Raw genomic sequence first — 22,754 nt, 5'->3', positions numbered from 1 at the left:
GAGGTCACGTACCAACTGACTCAAGAACAGCTTCTTCCCTACTGCCATCAGACTTTTGAATGGACCTACCTCGTCTTAAGTTGATCTTTTCTATCCACCTTGCTGTAACTGTAACATTATATTCTGCAGTCTCTCCTTCCTTCCCTATGTACGGTATGCATTGTTTGTGCAGCATGCAAGAAACAATACTTTTCACTGTATACTAATACATGTGAAAAAAAAAATAATAAATAATAAAATAATAATGAATGGAGTGGGCATGGATGAAAGAAAAAGGCAGGAGAAAAAAAGCATGGAATAGTCAGAAAGGTTAATAAAATGGAAACAAATGGCTTGGGGTAGGGAATCTGTTCTTCATGCTTACACACTTCAGTATTCCCATAATTCAATAGCCATTGTTGAATCGCCCACTATCAACATTCTGGGGGTTACCATTGAACAGAAACTGAACTGAATAAGCCATATAAACACTGTGCCAACAAGACAAGGTCAGAGGCTAGGAATTCTTTGGTGAATAACTTGCTCCTGACTCCCCAAAGCCAATCCACCATCTACAAGGCACAGCTCAGTAGTGATATGGAATATGTTCCACTTGCCTTGATGAGTGCAGTCCCAACACTTAAGAAGTTCAGCGCCATCCAGGACAAAGCAACACGTTTGATTAGCACATATTCGCCATCATCAACATCCACCCACTGCACAGTGACAGCAGTTGGTACCATCTACAAGATGCACCGCAGCAACACAACAAAGTCCCTCAATAGCACCGTCCAAACCACTGAGAAGTACACGGGCAGCAGATGCATGGGGACACTACTGTGTGCAAGTTCCCCTCCCAAACCACACATCATTCTGACTTGAACTATATCATGGTTCTTTTACTGTCTCTGGGTTAAAATCCTGAAACTCCCTCCCTAACAGCACTATGGGTGTACCTCCAGCACATGGACTGCTGAGGCAGCTCATCATCAGCTTCTCAAGGACTATTAAGGATGGGTAATGAATGCTGGTGCCAATGACACCCATATCCCATGAATGAACAAAAAACAGACAAGAACATGTAAAATGCACTGAGGAAGAGGAAGAACAACATTGAAAGAATGATCATAGGACTAAAAAATTGCACCCCTTTAATTTGGCGTGTTTGCTTTTAAGGTGCACGTCAGCTCTTTAAAATTGTTTGGGGATAGTTTTCGAGCAAGCACAGACATACATGCTGCTGTAGGTTCTACCGTAAATGGGTGTTGTTGAGGATTCTACTACACACTGCTTCCTGTCTCCCTGCCCCACTTTGTCTCAGACGTTAACTACAATTTTAATTGCCATAAAGATGACTAAAACTGAGCATCCCTGTGATATCAATGCTAATAAAGAGGCAAGCATGAGTGGAGGATGATAAATTTTTTTGAGAGAAAATTATGACCATTGATGAAACTCAATTACTGCTACCTGCTGTCTTCACACTGATAACAAAATGCAATTGGTATTAAGCATCCTGCCTATTCTGCACCCATCAGTACTGTATTACTAGCTTCCACAACATATAAATCAATGGCTGTTGCCCGATCACAATTCACCAGTCTATCTAAAGACTGAAGTGCAAGACTGTTGGTGTAAAATGTGTGTGGGCACCTTTACCAAGCCAGAATCAGCATAGCTCTGACAGATCAAAAGACAAATAGATTAGGACCCTCGTTATCATGAAATAGGTGGGTTGCCAGCAGAAATTCAGCCGATCTAATTGGGGGTTTGAATATACTGTGTTCCTCATTGTATTTAAAGGGGGTCCTCACTCCTTCAAGGCGAGGTGCACTTTGGCCGCAGGTAACTGGAAGGCAACTCAGCAAATCACAAGACAAACGAATCCGTCAAGGTTTCCCTGCTCTTCAGACATCGGATTGGAGATCATGGCAAAGGTTGGCATGATGAGAGAGCCTGCTCTTCTTTATATGAAGGTATCCTGTCAAACTACTCGGCAGCAATGGGCATAGGTTGCAGACGGTGGCCGCAGCAGGGTCATTGTGCTTGACTTTGCTGGAAAACAAGAAGTTTAGTGGCCTGATCAGTACTAATAAGATAAGGTTTCAACTACCTCAAATCACTCTGCAGAAATGTGCACTATCCGACGTTCCAGCTCTCACCATCCTTCCTTCCCCAAAGTACTGGTCCCCTCTACCATTTAGGGAAGCACATTCCACCTCCTGCTATTCCTAATGCTACTTGCTTCGGCATCTTCACGATTACAGCATGCACCTCTGCCATCCTTCAAATTCGAGCACCGCTATTTGAGTGTCAGTCATGGCTCAGTGAGTAGCACCCTTGCCTTTGAATCTGAGAACGTTGTGGAGTTTGAGTCCCATTCCATGACTTGAGCACAACAATATAACTCCAGTGGCGTACTAAGGGAGTGTTATATTGTAAAGATGCCATAGTTTTGAGGAGGCATTAAGTTGAGGTCCGTCTTCTCTCTCAGGTGGATATGAAAGATCCCATAACACTATTTTAAAGAAGAGCAGGGGAGTTTCCCCCAAATTCCTGGCCAATATCTATTCATCTAACAATAACCCCCCCCCCCCCGCCCTCAAAAATAATGTCTGGTCATTATTACATTGCTGTTTCTGAATGCTTGCTATGTATGAATTGGCTGTTGCTTTTTCTACATTACAACAGTGGCTACACTTCCAAATTAGTTAATTGCCTGTTAAGTGCTTTGGGATGTGCAGTGGTCAGACCCTATAAATTCTTTCTTTTTCATTCAACCTTAAAATGCACACCCTTAACAACTCCCAAGAGACTAACACAAATTTTCTTTTCTGCTTTGCAGGCAAAGCTGATGAACAGAGAAGCCATCTTGGAGCACGGACAAGCACAGAGGTCAGCAATTAAGGAGTTGTATTTGTGAGATGTCTGTTCAACATTAGGGTTGGGAATAGTGATTAATCAACAATGTCCACAATGTGAAGCAAAGAAGCCATATTCATTTTTGCACTGATGTCGGGCTCACACTTCAAATTATGCGAGCGGAAGATCCATGAGGCTGCAGTGCTGGAGAGCACTCAGAAGGATCAGGAGTGTGTTACATGCTGAGACTGTTTGTGTGCTAGGAAGGAGAATCTTTCTTCAGTAATTTGTTGCCTGACAACTCTGGCAACTGATAGCACTGCCGGGCCTTCGTTTCCTCCGGGTTTCCTTCTCCTTCAACTTGCTTCTCCACTTTTTCCTCCTGAGTGACGACAAGGCTTGGGCCCAGATTTGCATTTTCCATCTATGTTGGAGCGGAGTCAGGGTGGGATTTAAAAATGGCGGGCAGGGTTTAATTCCAGGTTGACTGCCCTCATTTCCAGTTTGCAGGATTTTTATGGTGCCAGGATATTGCAGGAATAGGCATTTTAAACTGCCTCTTATCCTCATGAAGCCGGGCCCATTTTGGGAGGAGACATATTCCATGGTACCTGAAAGGCATAGCGAATCAGAATCAACTTTCCTACCTCCTCAGTAAAAATCCAGCCCTTGCTCTCTCTAAATGGCATCATTTGTTTCACACACAGCAAGCCAGTAGAAATCCTGAGACCCATGTGGAACTAGACTGAAGGACTCCTCCAGATCAGTCTCGGCAACAGACTTCTGTTTGAGGACATCTACGTTTTGCACAATGAAAGTTCTGATCTGAGCTTGACTTTCATTGAATAAGTGCCCTGTAACTGTGCCCATCTCTCTAAATTTACAGCATCCAGGTACAGTAATTAGTTAGAAAGGCAAGTGGAGTGTTGACCTTTATTGAAAGGGGGATTGAGTATAAAGCTAGGGAAGCCTTGTTACAACTGCGCAGAACATTGGTGGGACCACATCTAAAATGCCATGCACAGTTTTAGCCTCCTGACTGAGGGAGGGGTGTGCTTGCAGTGGAGACAATCCAGAGAAGGGTCACAAGACTGATTCCTGGAATTAAGGGGTTGTCTTTTGAGGAAAGGTTGAGCAGGTTGGGCCGATACTCACTGGAGTTTAGAAGAATGAGAGATAATCACATGCAAACATTATAAGATTCTGAGGGGGCTTGACAGGGTAGACACTGTGATGATTTAAAATAGCGAGAGGTGAGGTAGGAGTTTCAGTGTTCAAAATAGCGAGAGGAGAGCCGGGAGTTTCAGTGTTTAAAACAGCGAGAGGAGAGCCGGGAGCAGAGAGGAGTGGACCTGCGCAGGACACTGCTGCAGGTAGGACGGCTGCTTGTCTGTTTATTTCAAATTGAAAAAAACCCGGTAAAGTGATGTCACAGGAGACTGTGACCTGATTGGCTGAAAGGCAGACTGGGCTAAATTTGAATATTTGTGGAGTTACTAGTTTTAATTTGATTTAAATTACTATTTTTAAGTTGATTTGAATTACTATTTTTTAAACTTGACTTAAATTACTATTTTAAAGTTGATTTGAATTACTATTTTAACATTTTTAAATCTCACTTAAATAACTATTTTGGGTTGATTTAAATTACTATTTTTCAGTTGATTTAAATAACTATAAATTTTAATTAAATAACTTTTTAATTTCAATTAAATAACTATTTAATTTATTGTCAGATCAAGCAAGATAAATACTCAGGGGTCAAGCTAATTAAATAGTATACAGGAAATTGGATATAATCCAACAGAAATACATCCTTCGAAAATTTAATTTCAAAAGATTAATTTAAAAGAATAAACCATGGCAGGACAGCTCCAAGGTGTGGTCTGCTCCTCTTGCTCCATGTGGCAGGCTGGAGACAGTTCCAGTCCCCAGGGTCAGCATTTGTGCAGGAAGTGTCTCCGGTTACAGCTCCTGGAAGCTCGAGTTTCAGAGCTGGAGCGGCGGCTGGAGACACTGTGGAGCATCCGCGAGTCGGAGAGCATTGTGGATAGCACGTATAGAGAGGTGGTCACACCGAAGGCTCAGACTCCACAGGCAGGAAGGGAATGGGTGACCACCAGAGAGAGCGAGGCAGTTAGTGCAGGAATCTGCTGTGGCCATTCCCCTGCAGAACAGATATACCGCTTTGGATACTGTTGAGAGGAATTGCCTCTTAGGGGAAAACAGCCAAACTCGTGACACCACGGTTGGTTCTGCTGCAGAGGGGAGGGGTGATAAGTTATAGGGGATTCAATTGTAAGGGGAATAGACAGACATTTTTGAGGCCGCAAACGAGACTCCAGGATGGTATGTTGCCTCCCTGGTGCTAGGGTCAAGGGTGTCTCGGAGCGGGTACAGGACATTCTGGAGGGGGGGGGGGGTGAACAGCCGGTGGTCATGGTACACATCGGTACAAATGACATAGGTAAGAAAAGGATGAGGTCCTAAAAGCAGAATACAGGGAGCTAGGAAGGAAGTTAAGAAATCGGACCTCGAAGATAGTGATCTCAGGATTACTACCGGTGCCACTTGCTAGTTAGAGTAGAAATTACAGGATATATAGGATGAATACGTGGTTGAAGGGATGGTGTCAGGGGGAGGGTTTCAGATTCCTGGGGCATTGGGGAAGGTGGGACCTGTCCAAACTGCACGGGTTACACCTGGGCAGGACTGGAACTGATGTCCTCCGGGGGCTTTTGCTAGAGCAGTTGGGGAGTGTTTAAACTAATGTGGCAGGGGGATGGGAACTGATGCAGGAAGTCGGAAGGAGTACAACAGGGACAGAAACAAAAGGCAGTAAGGGGGAAAGTGTAAGGCAGAGAAGCCATTGTCAAAAATCAAAAAGGACGACAGTACAAGGTACAGTGACTGAGGGGAGGTCAGTGAATAGGCCCAGCAATACTAAAAGGAATAAAATGGGAAATAAAAACATAAATGAAAAACGACACGGCAGGTTGTTTCATGAAGATATGGGTTCAACGACAAGGAAACTTAGGAGAAACATTAAGAGGAAAAAATAGCTTAGGAGAGGTTACTGATCAAGGTGTTAAGATTCAAAACAGATGTATAAAAGCCAACATAAGTGTACTTTACCTGAATGCTCATAGTATTCGGAATAAGGTAAATGAGTTGATGGCGCAAATCATCGTGAATGAATATGATTTAGTGGCCATTACTAAAACACGGTTAAAGGATGGTCACGGGCGGCACGGTGGCGCAGTAGGTTAGCCCTGCTGCCTCACGGCGCCGAGGTCCCAGGTTCGATCCCGGCTCTGGGTCACTGTCCATGTGGAGTTTGCACATTCTCCCCGTGTTTGAATGGGTTTCGCCCCCACAACCCAAAAAATTGTAGGCTAGGTGGATTGGCCACGCTAAATTGCCCATTAATTGGAAAAAATGAATTGGGTACTCTAAATTTAAAAAAAATAGGATGGTCACGACTGGGAGTTAAATATCCAAGGGTATCAAACTATACGGAAGGAAAGAGTGGATGGTAAGGGAGGTGGTGTAGCTCTATTATTTAAGGATGCCATCCGGGCAATCGTAAGGGATGACATTGGTGCTATGGAGGATAAGGTTGAATCTATTTGGGTGGAAATCAGGACTAGTAAGGCAAAAACGTCACTGATAGGAATAGTCTATAGGCCACCAAATAGTAACATTATGGTGGGGCAGCCAATAAACAAAGAAATAACGGATGCATGTATAAATGGTACAGCAGTTATCATGGGGGATTTTAATCTACATATCGATTGGTTTAATCGGGTCGGTCAAGGCAGCCTTGAGGAGGAGTTTAAAGAATGTATCCGCGATAGTTTCCTAGAACAGTATGTAATGCAACCTACGAGGGAACAAGCGGTCCTAGATCTGGTCCTGTGTAATGATACAGGATTGATTAATAATCTCATAGTTAGGGATCCTCTCGGAAAGAGTGATCACAATATGGTGGAATTTAAAATCCAGATGGAGGGTGAGAAGGTAAAATCAAACACTAGTGTTTTGTGCTTAAACAAAGGAGATTACAATGAGATGAGAGAAGAGCTAGCTAAGGTAGACTGGGAGCAAAGACTTTATGGTGAAACAGTTGAGGAACAGTGGAAAACCTTCCAAGCGATTTTTAACAGTGCTCAGCAAAGATTTATACCAACAAAAAGGAAGGACGGTAGAAAGAGGGAAAATCGACCGTGGATATGTAAGGAAATAAGGGAGAGTATCAAATTGATGGAAAAAGCATAGAAAGTGGCAAAGATTAGTGGGAGACTAGAGGACTGGAGAATCTTTAGGGGGCAACAGAAAGCTACTAAAAAAGTTATAAAGAAGAGTAAGATAGATTATGAGAGTAAACTTGCTCAGAATATAAAAACAGATAGTAAAAGTTTCCACAAATATATAAAGCAAAAAAGAATGGCTCAGGTAAATATTGGTCCTTTAGAGGATGAGAAGGGAGATTTAATAATGGGAGATGAGGAAATGGCTGAGGAACTAAACAGGATTTTTGGGTCAGTCTTCACAGTGGAAGACACAAATAACATGCCAGCGACTGATAGAAATGAGGCTATGACAGGTGAGTAACTTGAGAGGATTGTTATCACTAAGGAGGTAGTGATGGGCAAGCTAATGGGGCTAAAGGTAGACAAGTCTCTTGGCCCTGATGGAATGCATCCCAGAGTGCTAAAAGAGATGTCTAGGGAAATTGCAAATGCACTAGTGATAATTTACCAAAATTCACTGGACTCTGGGGTGGTCCTGGCGGATTGGAAATTAGCAAATGTGACACCACTGTTTACAAAAGGAGGTGGGCAGAAAGCGGGTAATTATAGGCCAGTAAGCTTAACTTCAGGAGCAGGGAAGATGCTGGAATCTATCATCAAGGAAGAAATAGCGAGGCATCTGGATGGAAATTGTCCCATTGGGCAGACGCAGCATGGGTTCATAAAGGGCAGGTCGTGCTGAACTAATTTAGTGGAATTTTATGAGGACATTACCAGTGCGGTAGATAATGGGGAACCAATGGATGTGGTATATCTGGATTTCCAGAAAGCTTTTGACAAGGTGCCACACAAAAGGTTGCTGCATAAGATAAAGATGCATGGCATTAAGGGTAAAGTAGTAGCATGGATAGAGGATTGGTTAATTAATAGAAAGCAAAGAGTGGGGATTAATGGGTGTTTCTCTGGTTGGCAATCAGTAGCTAGTGGTGTCCCTCAGGGATCAGTGTTGGGGCCACAATTGTTCACAATTTACATAGATGATTTGGATTTGGGGACCAAGTGCAATGTGTCCAACTTTGTAGATGACACTAAGATGTGTGGTAAAGCTAAAAGTGCAGAGGATACCGGAAGTCTGCAGAGGGATTTCGCTAGGTTAAGTGAATGGGCTAGGGTCTGGTAAATGGAATATAATGTTGACAAATGTGAGGTTATCCATTTTGGTCGGAATAACAGCAAAAGGGATTATTATTTAAATGATAAAATATTTAAACATGCTGCTGTGCAGAGAGACCTGGGTGTGCTAGTTCATGAGTCGCAAAAAGTTATTTACAGGTGCAACAGGTGATTCAGAAGGCAAATGGAGTTTTGTCCTTCATTGCCAGAGGGATGGAATTTAAGACTAGGGAGGTTATGCTGCAATTGTATAAGGTATTAGTGAGGCCACACCTGGAGTATTGAGTATTGTGTTCAGTTTTCATTTCCTGACCTGAGAAAGGACGTACTGGCGCTGGAGGGTGTGCAGAGGAGTTTCACTCGGTTAATCCCAGAGCTGAAGGGGTTGGATTACAAGGAGAGGTTGAGTAGACTGGGACTGTACTTGTTGGAATTTCGAAAGGGGGGGGAATCTTATAGAAACATATAAAATTATGAAGGGAATAGATAGGATAGATGCGGGCAGGTTGTTTCCATTGGCGGGTGAACACAGAACTAGGGGGCATAGCCTCAAAATAAGGTGAAGTAGATTTAGAACTGAGTTTAGGAGGAACTTCATCACCCAAAGGGTTGTGAATCTATGGAATTCCTTGCCCAGTGAAGCAGTTGAGGCTCCTTCATTTAATGTTTTTAAGATAAAGATAGATAGTTTTTTGAAGAATAAATGGATTAAGGGTTATGGTGTTCGGGCCGGAAAGTGGAGCTGAGTCCACAAAAGATCAGCCATGATCTCATTGAATGGCGGAGCAGGCTCGAGGGGCCAGATGGCCTACTCCTGCTCCTAGTTCTTATGTTCTTATGATGTTTACCCTGATTGGCGTGGGGGGGGGGGGGTGGTAGAATCCAGAACTCAGGGTAGAGTTTAACAATTAAGGGGTCTCCCATTTAAGATGGAGATGAGAAGGAAATTCTTCTCTCAGAGCGTTTTTATTCTTTGGAATTCCCTTCCACAGAGAGAATATTGGTGGAATATGGATGTCCACCTTTAATGCTGCCAGAATGAAAGTGGAAGGAGAAAAAGCAGAGGCAGTGAAGGCTGGGTCATTAAATACATTCAAGGCTTTGTTGGACAGATTTCTGATCAGAAGAGACTCCAGGATTATGGGTGGGAAAGCAGCAAAGTGGAGTTAAGGCCGCATTAGATCAGTCATAATCAATGGTGGAGTTGGCTCGATGGTGAATGGCCCATTCCTTATGACCTTCGATCTGAAAGTAGCAACATGTATCTACAAGTTCATGAAGGAAGTATTTTTCCAACCACCCTGACATTCTGAAGGACAGGTCGATGCTCCAGCTGCATGTTTATCATAGTCATTTGCTCAATTTATTTTTGCCTAGAAACCAAGAATTAGTGTGTGTGGAAATTATGCTTTTGGCTGATTATAAAAATAAACCTTTGTGGCGAATCTTGTTTGGCAATCACTCCTGATAATTGCCTCAGGACCTTTTACTCTGTTAAAGGTGCTATATTAATGCAAGCTTTTGTTGGGCTGTCGTTGGCTGTTTCCTGTAATGTATTTCTTTCTTTTAAATTTAGATTACCCAATTATTTTTTCCAATTAAGGGACAATTTAGCATGGCCAATCCACCTACTCTGCACATTTTTGGGTTGTGGGGGCGAAACCCACGCAGACACGGGGAGAATGTGCAAACTCCACACGAACAGTGACCCAGGGCCGGGATCGAACCTGGGACCTCAGCGCCGTGAGGCAGCTGTGCTAACCACTAGGCCACCGTGCTGCCCATAATGTATTTCTAAAGGAGAACTTCAGGACCCCTAAAACGAAGGCCAGTTCCAAAAACATCAGAATATCTCAACCTACAGAATTGACAAAGGTTCATGCAAAAGGTCAGGGACAGATTCCTTCAGAGTTTTCACAACAAAATACATTTCTTTAAACACTGAACTGACATCCTTCATTGGGGGAGATGGGCTATCTTTATGACCTACCCATCTCCCCCTATTGTCCGTATTTCTCTTGTCAATTATTGATATTATGATATCACTGTTCGCCCGGGTAATAAAACTGTTTCACCAAAGGTGCTTTTAAATTACAAAAGCAAAGATAAATTCTAGAAAGCAGGCTGGGGAAACTGCATCCCTGTAAGGATAAAGCATTAGTTTTCTCCTCCCTCAGTAGAACAATTTATAACAATAATGTTAATTCTGTCTGGACAATGGCTGACTCCAGAGTGCGTATATCATGAGCTGTAATGAAATAATTCACAATCACCACTTCAAACCAATAAACTTCAATGCGCTTATTGCTGACATGGTCATTGTGCAAGCTGGGTTCGAAGAACCATTGCAGCTGAACTCTCATTAATGGCTATTTTTTTCTTTGTTGCTTTGCTGATGTTTCGCTGAGGTTAAAACCAAATCATCATCAAATACCAATTTTCGAAACGAAAACTTTGAGCAATGCTGAACTTCTGCAGATGCCTGTTTATTTCTTGGATTTTTTTTTTAAAAATCACGCTAGTCCATAAAGTAGAACTTGCACTTACTTCGTTTTTTTTTGGAATTGAAGCTGAAGATTGGCTAATGTTCCTGAGTATCAATATTTTAAAAGCTTCAGCCAGGATCAATGGATTTGATTTGCAATCACTGTTGTACTAATTCTTAGTCCTTTGTGGCTGAAAGAGCAAAAAAATAAATTAAAGCAGTAACTAAAAAGGGAAATCCTTGAAGGAATTAGCACAGAACAATTTTGAAGAGGGAAGCAAAGATTAAGGAATTGCTTTCTGTCACGTCTCTTAAGACAGTCTTACTGCTTTGTTCCAGTTTGCTCTAATGTCCTCTTTAGAATTAAATTCTATTCAAAATAAAGAATATAGTCCATGGAAATTATTTCAAATAAAGAAGAAAATGCTGGAAAAATTAAGCAAGTCTGGCAACATCTGTGGAGAGAGGATCAGAGTGAACGTTTCGACACCGTATGATCTTACGGGCTCGAAACATTAACTCTGGCCAGGAAGGCCCACTCCCAGTTGTGTCAGGTGGGTTTTGTTGACGGGAGCGGAAAATGTCGTGGAAGACCACCAATCCTGCCCCAAGAGAATCCTGCCCTATATGTTTCAATAAGACCAGCTCTCTTTCTTTAAACTCCAATGGGTATAGGCCCAAGCTGTTAAGCTTTTCTTCATAAGATAAGCCCCACATCCCAGGAATAGTAGTGAAGGGATGGTGTCCTGAGGGACTTTGAGTCTTTTTTTAAATTTAGAGTACCCAATTCATTTTCTTTAATTAAGGGGCAATTTAGCGTGGCCAATCCACCTAGCCTGCACATCTTTGGGCTGTGGGGGTGAGACCCACAATGTGCAAACTCCACACGGACAGTGACCCAGAGCCGGGATCGAACCCGGATCCTCAGTGCCGTGAGGCAGCAGTGCTAACCCACTGCGCCACCGTGCTGTCCCAGGGACTTTGAGTCTTGGGCAGCCCATACAAAGTGAAGCTGTCATTTATCTCCCTCATTCACCTCCCTATCCTCCTTCCTCCACACACAACTTCCCCTCCGCACAGCTTCTGCCCCATTCTCACCTGACATCCATACATTTCAGCACTGTGCATTGGTCAGAGGTTAAATCAAAAGGCCTGCTGGGCTTTTGCCTTCTTAGTCCAGGGACATGGACATTAATTGAATAACCCACACCCTGAGAATACCAGCACAGACCAAGAATCAAAGCTGGAAATTCCCACTGAAGTGTCATACATTGGCTTTGCTCTGTGTCTTGGCTGTTGTGCACAGCCTAACTGCAGAAGCTGAAGAAATCTTCAGTCAGAAGCCATTAGAGTTTTTTTTTAGTGTATACAATTAATTTTTTTCCAATTAAGGGGCAATTTAGCATGGCCAATCCACCTATCCTACACGTCTTTGGGTTGTGGGGGTGAAAACCACGCAAACACGGGGAGAATGTGCAAACTCCACACGGACAGTGACCCAGAGCGAGGATCGAACCTGGGACCTCGGTGCCGTGAGGCAACATGGCTCATCCACTGCGCCACTCTGGAGCTTTTTTGATAGATTTGGGCAGTATGAATTGAAGTGATACACACATTGCATGCACCGGATTCATCTCTGGCCTGTACTGTATTAGCTGATCTAATCTGGATTGTGGAAGTCATTTTCTGTGTGACCACATTTACTTCAGTATTTGATGAATATTGGTCATGGATGATCAATGTAGCCAGCGCACTCTTTTGATTCCATGCTTTTAAAGTGTGTGTTCAGTCAATTAAAGTTTTGAAAGTTGGTACCTTCAGAATGAAAGAATGTGAACTGGAAGAAAGAAAATAGCCAGTAAAAATACTGTCACAAAGTGACTGCTACTTCATAATGGAAGTATTGCCTCTTTAAACTTTCCTTTGCCCTCCTCCTACAAGACTCCTCAAAACATATTCCTCCCTTTGGTGCAAAATTTTGTTCATGAAAGTAAAAGTCTCCAGGAGACAATGGTGTCCAACATCCTGTGCAAACGATTGCTGTCTGTCGTAGCTGGTATACCAAGCACCTAACTCTTCCTAACCAAAACAATCTGTATGTCTGTGTTCCCAAGAGTTGTGGAATAATCATGTTATTTTCTTTTAATGCATTAAAATGCACTGTCTGTTGAATGGTTTCCGGATCTGGGAATGACCCATTCATAAGTTCATAAGTGGCTGCACAAAAATCTATTTGCATAATGTAGCAATCAGAAGCCTGTTATTCCGTGGTCATAGCAGCAAGCTTATTCTGAAAAAGTGCTCAGGTAAATTGAGTCAGCTTAGCATTTATACCAAATATAATTACTTTAAATGATGCTGATTTAAAAAGTCACAATTTGTATATAAATTATTATGTCATTTAAAAATGACACCTTTAAGAATAGATTGTTGGATTAAATGATAATAGCCCACTAATTAAAGCTTTCATTTCTTGTGGGGAGAATGTTCACTTTGCTGAGCTGTCCAGCCAAGAGGGTGCTTGTTCGTATGCTATAATGAGAGTAATGCTATTGTAAACTCAGCAGACTACATTTATTTTATGCGCCAGTGCACATCATCCAGATTTATGGGCTTTCATGTATTCCATATACTGCTTGGGTCGCTATAAGCATCAGCAAATCTAATGTGACATAAAGGAATTGGAAGCAGCACTTTAATGTATTCCAATGATGCCAAAAAAAGGTACCGTGAATGGGAGGAGCCATCTGGAGACCCTCAGACTGTAATGCGAGCACTGAATGTTTGGCTCCAGTGGCTGTAGCAATAAGGAGCTGATCTATGACTTGCTGTGTGGCCCTTCTTTCAATACCTCACACAGATTGCACAACACTTCAATTAAATTTCCTTTTAAAAACCACCGTCAGCCTGATCTGAATCTTTGGTTCATCGCTGTCTATCTGGGAGATGTGTGGTAGGCTCTTTCCGTGAAAATGTACGTGATGCAGTGATCATCAGTCACTGCACCAAACTGTAAACATACTCTTCCAGTCAATTTATTATTTTACTGCTATGATTAAGTTAACATGTATGGTAATCACTTCACAACTGTGTCGTGAAATAATTACACCACCATTCAGTCCTGCCAAGCACTTAAAACATGTACTTAAAAAATAGAGGGGGTTAATTCCCACAGGAATTCTCCCACATCTTCCACCATAACTTTAGCGGAGGAGCAGTTAATACTCCGGAAAATCGGCAGAACCAAAATTGACTTTTTCCATGACTCTATTACAGAAGGTATAGCAGATTAGCCGAAGCCTTGGATAACGGTTCTGTGAAATCCTTGGGATGCTTTACTGTGTTCAATATACTATATAGATGTAAGTTGTCACCGTTAAGCCGGGTAGAAATTCAGCCTTTGCTCTTGCTCACTGACTTTTTTATTCCTCACCACTTTACTCTGCCATTTTTCCCTGTCACCACCTTTCCCCAAAGTACTGACCTCTTAATGAGGTACAGTTCAATAAGCACTAAGCATCCTGCCATACCAAACCCCAGTGACTATTATTCTCATGCGAGTCTTGATGTGAATGTCAGTAGGCCATTTAAGGACAGGGAGTTCAACAGCCAAACGTGATCCTTGACCTCACTCAACATTCAGACAGGCACACATAGATCAGAGCTGTATTTATCCCATTGCGGTGTGCTTGAGTGGAGCAGGACTTCATTGTACCCCTGCAACTTAGATGGAAAGACTTCCATTTATATAGTGCCTTTCACAATTTCAGGGACATTCCACAGCAACTTACAGCCAAGGAAGCGCTTTTGAGGTCCCGACGCAGTTGCCACGTTGGAAACGTGGCAGCAAGTGTGCACACAGCGATGTGACAATGACAAGATAATCTGCTTTAGTGACCTTGGTTAAGGGATAAATGATTGCAAGAACACGAGGAATAACTCTCCTGCACTTCATCAAAATAATGGGAATTTTTATGTCCAGCTGAGATATCAGATAGGCCTTAGGTTTGAGTTTGTAGCCCAAGGAGGCACTGGACTCTCTGAGAAGCACAAAGGTTCCTTCCATGCTGCTTTGTGGGTTCGAGATGTAGAGGAGCAGATCATCTGCATCGAGCAAGACCCTGTGCTCTCTTTCTCTTCTTTGGATGCCCGTCTAGTTCTTTGCTGTTCTGAATGCGATCGCCAGTGGTTCGATCGCGAGGGTGAAGGGCGACAATCCTTTGGTGTCCCGAAACGGCTTTTATGCTGGCAGGATTTCCCTGATCGATTGTTCCCTCCCCCTGCCAATGATGTGACGGGAATCATTTGTACAGATTTAAATATCATTATCAGGCCTTTATGCCTGATAATCGCCCACTTATTGGATTGTCCATTCACATCAACAGGAATCTCGATGGGTCCCGAGGATGTGCATCTGGTGAGCAAAACCCATCGGAGGTGAGCAGGTGAGTACAACCACCATGGGGGAGCCGCTCATGTCCAGGCAGCCCCCGGGCACTGCTCCCTGGCTGATCACAAACCTAAGCTGCTGGCGGGCTTACATCATGGGACCCACACCTTAAATTATTTTGCACTGAGTGGCTAAAGATACAGCGGAGGAAGCTGTCCTTAGGGTCGACAGCATCCCCTCTGTTTTTCCCACCTGCTGTGTCACTCTGCAAAAAAATCAGAAACTTCGGCCCAGGACCTTTACAAGTGAAAACAAGTATTCAATTAAAAAAACCCACGGAGGTAGATTTTCCAAAGGAACTGTGACATGAGCACTCACTATTCAAGCAAAATGATTTCTCAAAGTGCTCCGAGTGTTACGCCATGCGGAATGCTGACAGGCCAAACAAAGCAGGAATCTATGGCATAGGTAGAATAGGAGGATCTTAACAAAGGAAATATTAGGAGAGCTAAAATTGACCTTTTTATAAAAATGTATTGATTCACAGGGTGGGCATTGCTTGCAAAGCCAGTGGTTAACGCCTAACTCTGATTGCCCTTGAGAAGGTGATGGTGAACTGCCTTCTTGAATCATTGTCGTATGTGTGGTGAGGGTACTCACACAGTGCTTTTAGGCTGGGTTTCCTGAACTTTGACCCAGCAATGATAAAGGAAAAATAATGGGGGTGATTCTCCAACCGTGTTGCCCCCTCTCAAACCCGCTATGACGGGAGAGGGCTGAAACAGGATTTGTGCGGGCGCGAATCAGTTGCCAATGTTGTCGGCCCACTCCAGCTGATGTCATCAGGATCTCGCCCATAAAGGGCAAGGAACTGATCGCAGCTCATTTTCATTCATTTTAATCTCATCAGTGAGATTAAAGTAGAACTCAATGGCCTCCCGGTATTCCACCGTCCCTTCCAGCCGGAGGTCGCCTGGGCCTGAATCACAACTGATCCTTAAAAGCAGAGACCAGGCACCATGGATTCCAAGGAGTAGCAAGGAGACGGGTACCCCTCTCCACTTACCTCCAAGGAGCACAGGGGCATCACAGCCGCTGGCCAAATGCCGTGGGAGGAGGGTCCTCCAAGGGGGTTGGGTGTTGGGATCACGGTTTGGGCTGGAGGGGGCCAGACCACTGTGGTGCATGACCAGGAGGTGGTCATGTTTGTGTGCACCTGCTTCCTTCATACTTCTAGGTGGTAATGCCTTTAGGAGATGCTGCCCTGGAGTGCATTGGGGAAAATAAATACAGTCAGGATTTCTACTAAGTTGTACCAGATATATGCGTAAGGATATTGTGCAAGGACAAGATTAATGTTGACTTTGATGCTCCCTTCACTGAATTTCCTTCTGATTCTTGTTGTCCACACTTACGCATGATGAATGGCAGTTAAATTCCTGCTCAATGAATCAGAGACTTCATGAGATAAGGGGGCAGGGGGGAGAATGGACAGAAGAATTGGTGAGAAAAAAAAATACGACGTTGGTTTTTTAATATTTTGGTGAAAATATTGAAAAACCTCTCGACTGCGGATAAGAATATTGCTGCTGACTTGTTTTTCTTAATCCTCAACTAGTTAAACCTACTATTAGTAGCAAACATTGGTTTAAAATCCTGAACATTAGTGGAAAATAGAGCCAATATTGTCATACTTGAACTGAAGTCAGATCTGTTGTTATATGTAATTGTCCATCAGTTGCTTGTAAAGAGGCAACGAACTGTACAAAAACATTAAACTGACAAAAATATGTATTTTCAACGAATACTTTGGCCAAAATGCAGGAAAAATGTGATTACAAGTTTCAGATGACAAGAGCTGATTACTTCTGAGGCTACATAACTATCTCAGTTGTGAAGTAACCCCCTTTACCTTTCAGCAAGATAATAATTACTCTGCAATCTATGGGGCGGTGTTGTACCATTGTAACCTTCAATTACTGTCAATATTTGTAAAGTGTGTGTTAAATGTGTACAACCAATACTTTAATCGGTGAATACATTTTCCTGATGCCAGTAAAATTCTTAAGAGTAAATGAGCCAGTGTGCATCAATCAACAGCTTGCTCCATATTAGCGTACAGATATTATTGTATCCATTTCATTAATGGCTCTGGCCACATGCTGTTAGTACCAGCGAGCTTTAGATACTCAATCAGCACGGACAATCAATCAATAGCCTGTTTAGCTGGGTTTACTGATCTATAGTACCTAAAAAGGAAGTCTAATTTTTAAAAAAGAGAGTGACAGTGAACTGCGTTTTATTAGTGTCCTCACTTTATATCGTGTGTGCTATTTATTGATCTGTCATATTTTATGCAGTTAAAAACCACAAATCAGTTTATTACCAGACGGGTTTGAAAGTTTCCAATTTCTCCATCAATTGTAACTGCGCTCCATAGAGATTGGCAAAATATGAAATGTCCGCCCATTTGTTTCTTACGGAATTAAAATGGTTGACTATCTGCAAGCTAGATTTCATCAGATTCATTTGTCCGGATTTACTAACAGAGAAGCAGTTCTATTGGCACTAATTAGTGATCTATATTTAATAAACACATGCTCTGTAACAGCTATAACAAGTTTAAATATAACGATGGCCAACTTACGTTAGTTGCCCTTGCCAGTGAAAGCACCATCTATGGTAGATTTCAGATGCCTGGTGGAACAATTAAGCACCAATTAATCTGCAATGTTCAAAGCTATTCCTTAGATTGCTGTTGCCCTGCTCAGGAGTAGTTGCACTGGGCAGAATTTAATGGTGATAGTGTTGGTCCGACCTACCTGGTGGATGATTGGTGAGAGACCCACGTCGCCTTTCTGTGGGAGGACCAATGCTATTTTGAGAAAATACTGGGCTTAAGGGCGTAATAAGCCAGACACCCAGTTCCCAAGAGGCTGGCAGCCCTGCATTATCGGCAGCGCCACCAGAGGTGGTGGCCATTGCTGGTATTGTACTTGGGCCTACCCAGACAATCAACAATGTGTCTTCCGGCAAGTGGGTCGGGATGGGTTTCCAGGGTGAGTGAAAGAGAGTGCGCCAGAGGTCAAAAGCAAAGGCGGCAGTTGGTTTTCTACTGTCCCCACCCCTTGCCTGATGCCAGATCCCTCGATCGGGCACAGATTGCAATCGAAAGAACGATCCCCAGAAGACTGCTGGTCAGCCTGGCAGGGTTTCCTGGGGTGCCTCCCTGGATGGGGAGTCCCTTGCCTGCTGCTGATTAAATGCCAGCTGTGGTAGAATGAGGCCCTTAGGTCAAAGGCCATTTGCAAGACATCCTGCTCCAGACTTAGTTGGAAGCAAATCAGAAGATGGCGAGATCATCACCCGTACCTTCCTGCCCACCTCAGAGGGCTGTTGGGGGAGATGGAGAAACGGACATTACTGGCTGGTTTAGCTCACTCAGCTAAATCGCTGGCTTTTAAAGCAGACCAAACAGGCCAGCAGCACGGTTCGATTCCTGTACCAGCCTCCCCGGACAGGTGCCGGAATGTGGCGACTAGGGGCTTTGCACAGTAACTTCATTGAAGCCTACTCGTGACAATAAAACGATTTTAATTTACACCCACCATCTTTGTAAAAATGTTGTAGAAGCAGTGAAAGCCGAAGCTACATCTGGTTACATTTAGTCTACAGGGTAGAAACAGACCATTTAATCCAACTGTCAGCATTCTTGCTCCACACAAGCTTTTCACACCTCTTCTCCTAACCCGATTAGTTTAGCCTTCTATTCCTTTTCTCCATGTACTGATTTTGTTTTATTTGTTCTTGGGATGTGGGTGTCGCTGGCTGGGCCAGCTTTTGTTGCCCATCCCTAATTGCCCTAAAACTGAGTGGCTTTCTAGGCCATTTCAGGGGTCAGTTTAGAGTCAACCACATTGCTGTGGTGCCAGAGCCAAGTGTAGGCCAGACCAGATAAGGACGGCAGATTTCCTTCCCTGAAGGATACTCGTGAACAAAATGTTTTTTTAGGACAATTAACAATTGTTTCATGGCCATCATGAGACATTAAATTTAGCTTAAATACGTCGATGTTAATAGCATCGACTACTTGCATTTCAGACAGGATTTTCTGACCGTTCACATTGGTGGGATCTTATGGAATCGCGGTGGAGAGGAGTGCGTTCAACGGGAAACCCCATTGACAACGGCGAGACCAGAAGATCCCGCCGCTCGGCACTGGTGAACAGCGGAATTCTCCGGCCTTTGGGTCTCCGTGTTCCCACCGGCAGCGTACCCCACCCACAGGTTTCATGATGGGGGGGTATCTTCAATGGGAAATCCCATTGACAAGCGTTGGGAACAGAGAATTGCCCCGCCAGCAAACGGCACGCCGCCAAGAAACACACATTTGGGGCGGACGGAGAATCCAGCCCATTTTTCTTTTGCACGTATGCGACCAAATCCTATGAAATATACTCGGAGGCGGTTTAGCTCAGTTGGCTGGACAGATGTTTCATGATACAGAGCAAGGCCAACAGCGTGAATTCAATTCCTGTACCAGCTGAGGTTATTCATGAAGGCTTTGCTTTCTCCACCTTGCCTCTGGCCTCAGGTGTGGTGATCCTCAGCTTAAAGCACCACAAGTCAGCTCTCCCCTCATAAGGGAAATCTGGGACTCGGGTGAATTTACTTACTTATATCTTAATGAACTTTATTATGACAGCCCTCAACTTCCGCCTTTCCAGGGAAAAGGACCCCAATCTGTTCAGCTTTTTCTGATTAGTGTATCCTCTCAGTGATGCTATCATTCTTGTGAATCTTTTTTGGCACACATGGTATTCATAGAACTTATAGAATTTACAGTTCAGAAGGAGGGCATTTGGCCCATCGAGTCTGCATCGGGGCTGGTTTAGCTCACCAGGGGCTGGTTTAGCTCACCAGGCTAAATTACTGGCTTTTAAAGCAGACCAAGCAGGCCAGCAGCACGGTTCGATTCCTGTACCAGCCTCCCCGGACAGGCGCTGGAATGTGGCGACTAGGGGCTTTTCACAGTAACTTCATTGAAGCCTACTCGTGACAATAAGCGATTTTCATTTTCATCGGCCCTTGGAAAGAGCTCCCTACCTAAGCCCACAGCTCCACCCTATCCCTATAACCCAGTAACCCCACCTAACCTTTTTGGACACTGGGCAATTTAGCATGGCCAATCCACCTAACCTACTTTTTATAATATAGAGGCTAACTGAGGTTTGATTAGTTTAACATAATTTCTCTGCTTTCCCAATCTATCCTTCAAAATTTGTTTAATTTGCTTTTTATGACCTAGTTAACTTATTTAGTGATTTGTGGTAAGTACCCCCAGGTTTCTTTGCTCTTTTATCCTATTTAGACTGATTTTCCAAGAAAATGTCACCTCCCCATTCTTCCCACCTGAATGCACCATGTCACACTGATCTACATTGAAATTAATTTCCCAATTAGGTGACCATTCTGCCAATTTAGAAATGTTGGGCGGGATTCTCTGATCCTGAGACTAAGTGTTGATGCCATCGTAAACCCCATCACGTTTCCCGACGGCGTCAACATGGCCTCAGGATCAGCAATTCTGGCCTCTACAGGTGGCCAGCACGGCACTGGAGCAACCCACACCGCTCAAGCTGCTAATCCCGGCGTCAACTGGGCGCCGCGGGGTCCACGCATGCGCAGTGGCACCGGCGCCAACGCATGCATACGCAGTGGCTCCCTTCTCCGCGCCGGCCCCGACACAACATGGCGCGGGCTACAGGAGTCGGCTCGGAAGAAAGGAGGCCCCCAGCCCAAGAGGCCGGCCCGCCGATCGATGTGCCTCGATTGTGGACCAGGCCACAGGGGAGGTGCCCCCGCCGGGGTCGGATTTTTGGTGATGTGTGCCCCGAGGAATTTGAAGCTGTTAACCATCTCCACTTTGGCCCCATTGATGCTGACAGGGGTGTGTACCGTACTTTGCTTCCTGAAGTCAATGACTAGCTCTTTAGTTTTGCTGGCATTGAGGGATAGATTGTTGTTGCTGCACCACTCCACTAGGTTCTCTATCTCCCTCCTGTATTCTGTCTCGTCGTTATTCGAGATCCAGCCCATTATGGTCGTATCGTCAGCAAACATGTAGATGGAGTTGGAACCAAATTTTGCCACGCAGTCGTGTGTGTACAGTGAGTATAGTAGGGGGCTAAGTACGCAGTATATTAACTATTGTTCAAATTTAGGAATTGTACTTCCAGTAACATAATCCAAATCACTAGGATTTGAAATGGTTTCAGACCTATGCAGAGGAACAGTTGCATGGTGACACTTTGTTGTGGTGATTGGCTGGCTTTATTTGAAGGTACTGAATCCTTTGCATTTCTCTTCCAACTGTCTCAGTCTTTCCCTCCATTTCATGCTGAGGTAGTTTTTGCAACGTGGTTGTTTTTAGCAGCCTGCTCAAAAGACCATTCTTCATTTTTGTTATTTATTTTGTGATACAAATCCCTGAAGGCAAGTGATAGTCTCCTCATTTACTGAGTTTAAGGTGATTACTCCACCATTTAGTCTATAGAGGGAATTCTCCTCGGTAACGTGCAGCATTATTTGTTTCTCTCCATTTGTGCATAAAGGGTTGTATTGAGGTTTCCATGGTGGCGGTAGGCTACACAGGGGCCTGGCTTGTCCTGAAACTTGATTGGCACCCAATCTACCACCTTAAAGGGGCTGGTTTAGCACAGTGCGCAAAACAGTTGGCTTGTAATGCAGAACAAGGCCAGTAGTGTGGGTTCAATTCCCATATCGGCCTCGCCGAACAGGCACCGAAATGTGGCGACTGAGGGCTTTTCACAGTAACTTCATTGAAGCCTACTTGTGACAGTAAGTGATTATTACTATTGTTATTATTATTAAACATTCACTTTCTCCACCACTGGCACACGGTGGCAGCAGTGTGTACGATCCACAAGATGATTGCATCAACTCATCGAGGCTCCTTCAACATCACCTTCCAAACTCACCAACTCTGCTACCTAGAATGACAAGGGCAGCAGATGTATGGAAACAGACTACAGAAGGGAGATAGATCACTTGGCTGCATTATGTACTGAAAACAACCTCTCTCTAAATGTTGGAAAGACCAAGAAACTGATCATCGACTTCAGGAAGCGCAGGACGATCCCCCCCCCCCCCCCCCCCCCCCCCCCACCACCCCCATCTACATCAATGGCTCCGAAGTAGAGATGGTCGATAGCTTTAAGTTCTTGGGTTCACCATCACCAAGTCTGTCCTGGTCCACTCATGTTGGTGCAGCAACCGAGAAAGCCCAACAACTTCTCTACTTCCTACGGAAGCTAAAGAAATTTGGCATGTCTGCATCAACTCTTTCAAACTTCTACACATGTACGATAGAGAGCATTCTATCTGGCTGCATCACAGCTTGGTATGGCAGCTGCTCGTCCCAAGACCGCAAGAAACTGCAGAGTGTGGTGATCTCCGCCCAACGCATCTCACATGCTTGCCATCCTCCTCTTGATTCTCTCTGCACCTCAGCAAGGCAGATAGCATTATCAGAGACCCCTCCCACCCAGGCTTTGCCTTCTTCCAGACCCTTCCATCAGGCAGAAGGTAC

At 44.0% G+C, this 22,754-nt stretch overlaps 1 long non-coding RNA gene across 1 annotated transcript in view; it reads right to left on the bottom strand.

Annotated features, from left to right (window-relative positions):
- LOC119973691 overlaps window positions 1-17,843 on the bottom strand; it is a 40,646-nt gene extending 22,803 nt beyond the window's left edge. Inside the window, exons 1-2 of the long non-coding RNA XR_005462374.1 lie at window positions 17,790-17,843; window positions 10,815-10,943 (exon numbers count right to left, since the gene is read on the bottom strand). This is a non-coding gene — a long non-coding RNA (uncharacterized LOC119973691). The remainder of the gene's footprint in view (window positions 1-10,814; window positions 10,944-17,789) is intronic.
- Window positions 17,844-22,754: the final 4,911 nt, after the last annotated feature.

This window comes from Scyliorhinus canicula, chromosome 11 (genome assembly GCF_902713615.1).
Source record: "Scyliorhinus canicula chromosome 11, sScyCan1.1, whole genome shotgun sequence".
Taxonomy (NCBI): Eukaryota; Metazoa; Chordata; class Chondrichthyes; order Carcharhiniformes; family Scyliorhinidae; genus Scyliorhinus; species Scyliorhinus canicula.
This window is presented reverse-complemented; position numbering and strand designations above follow the sequence as displayed.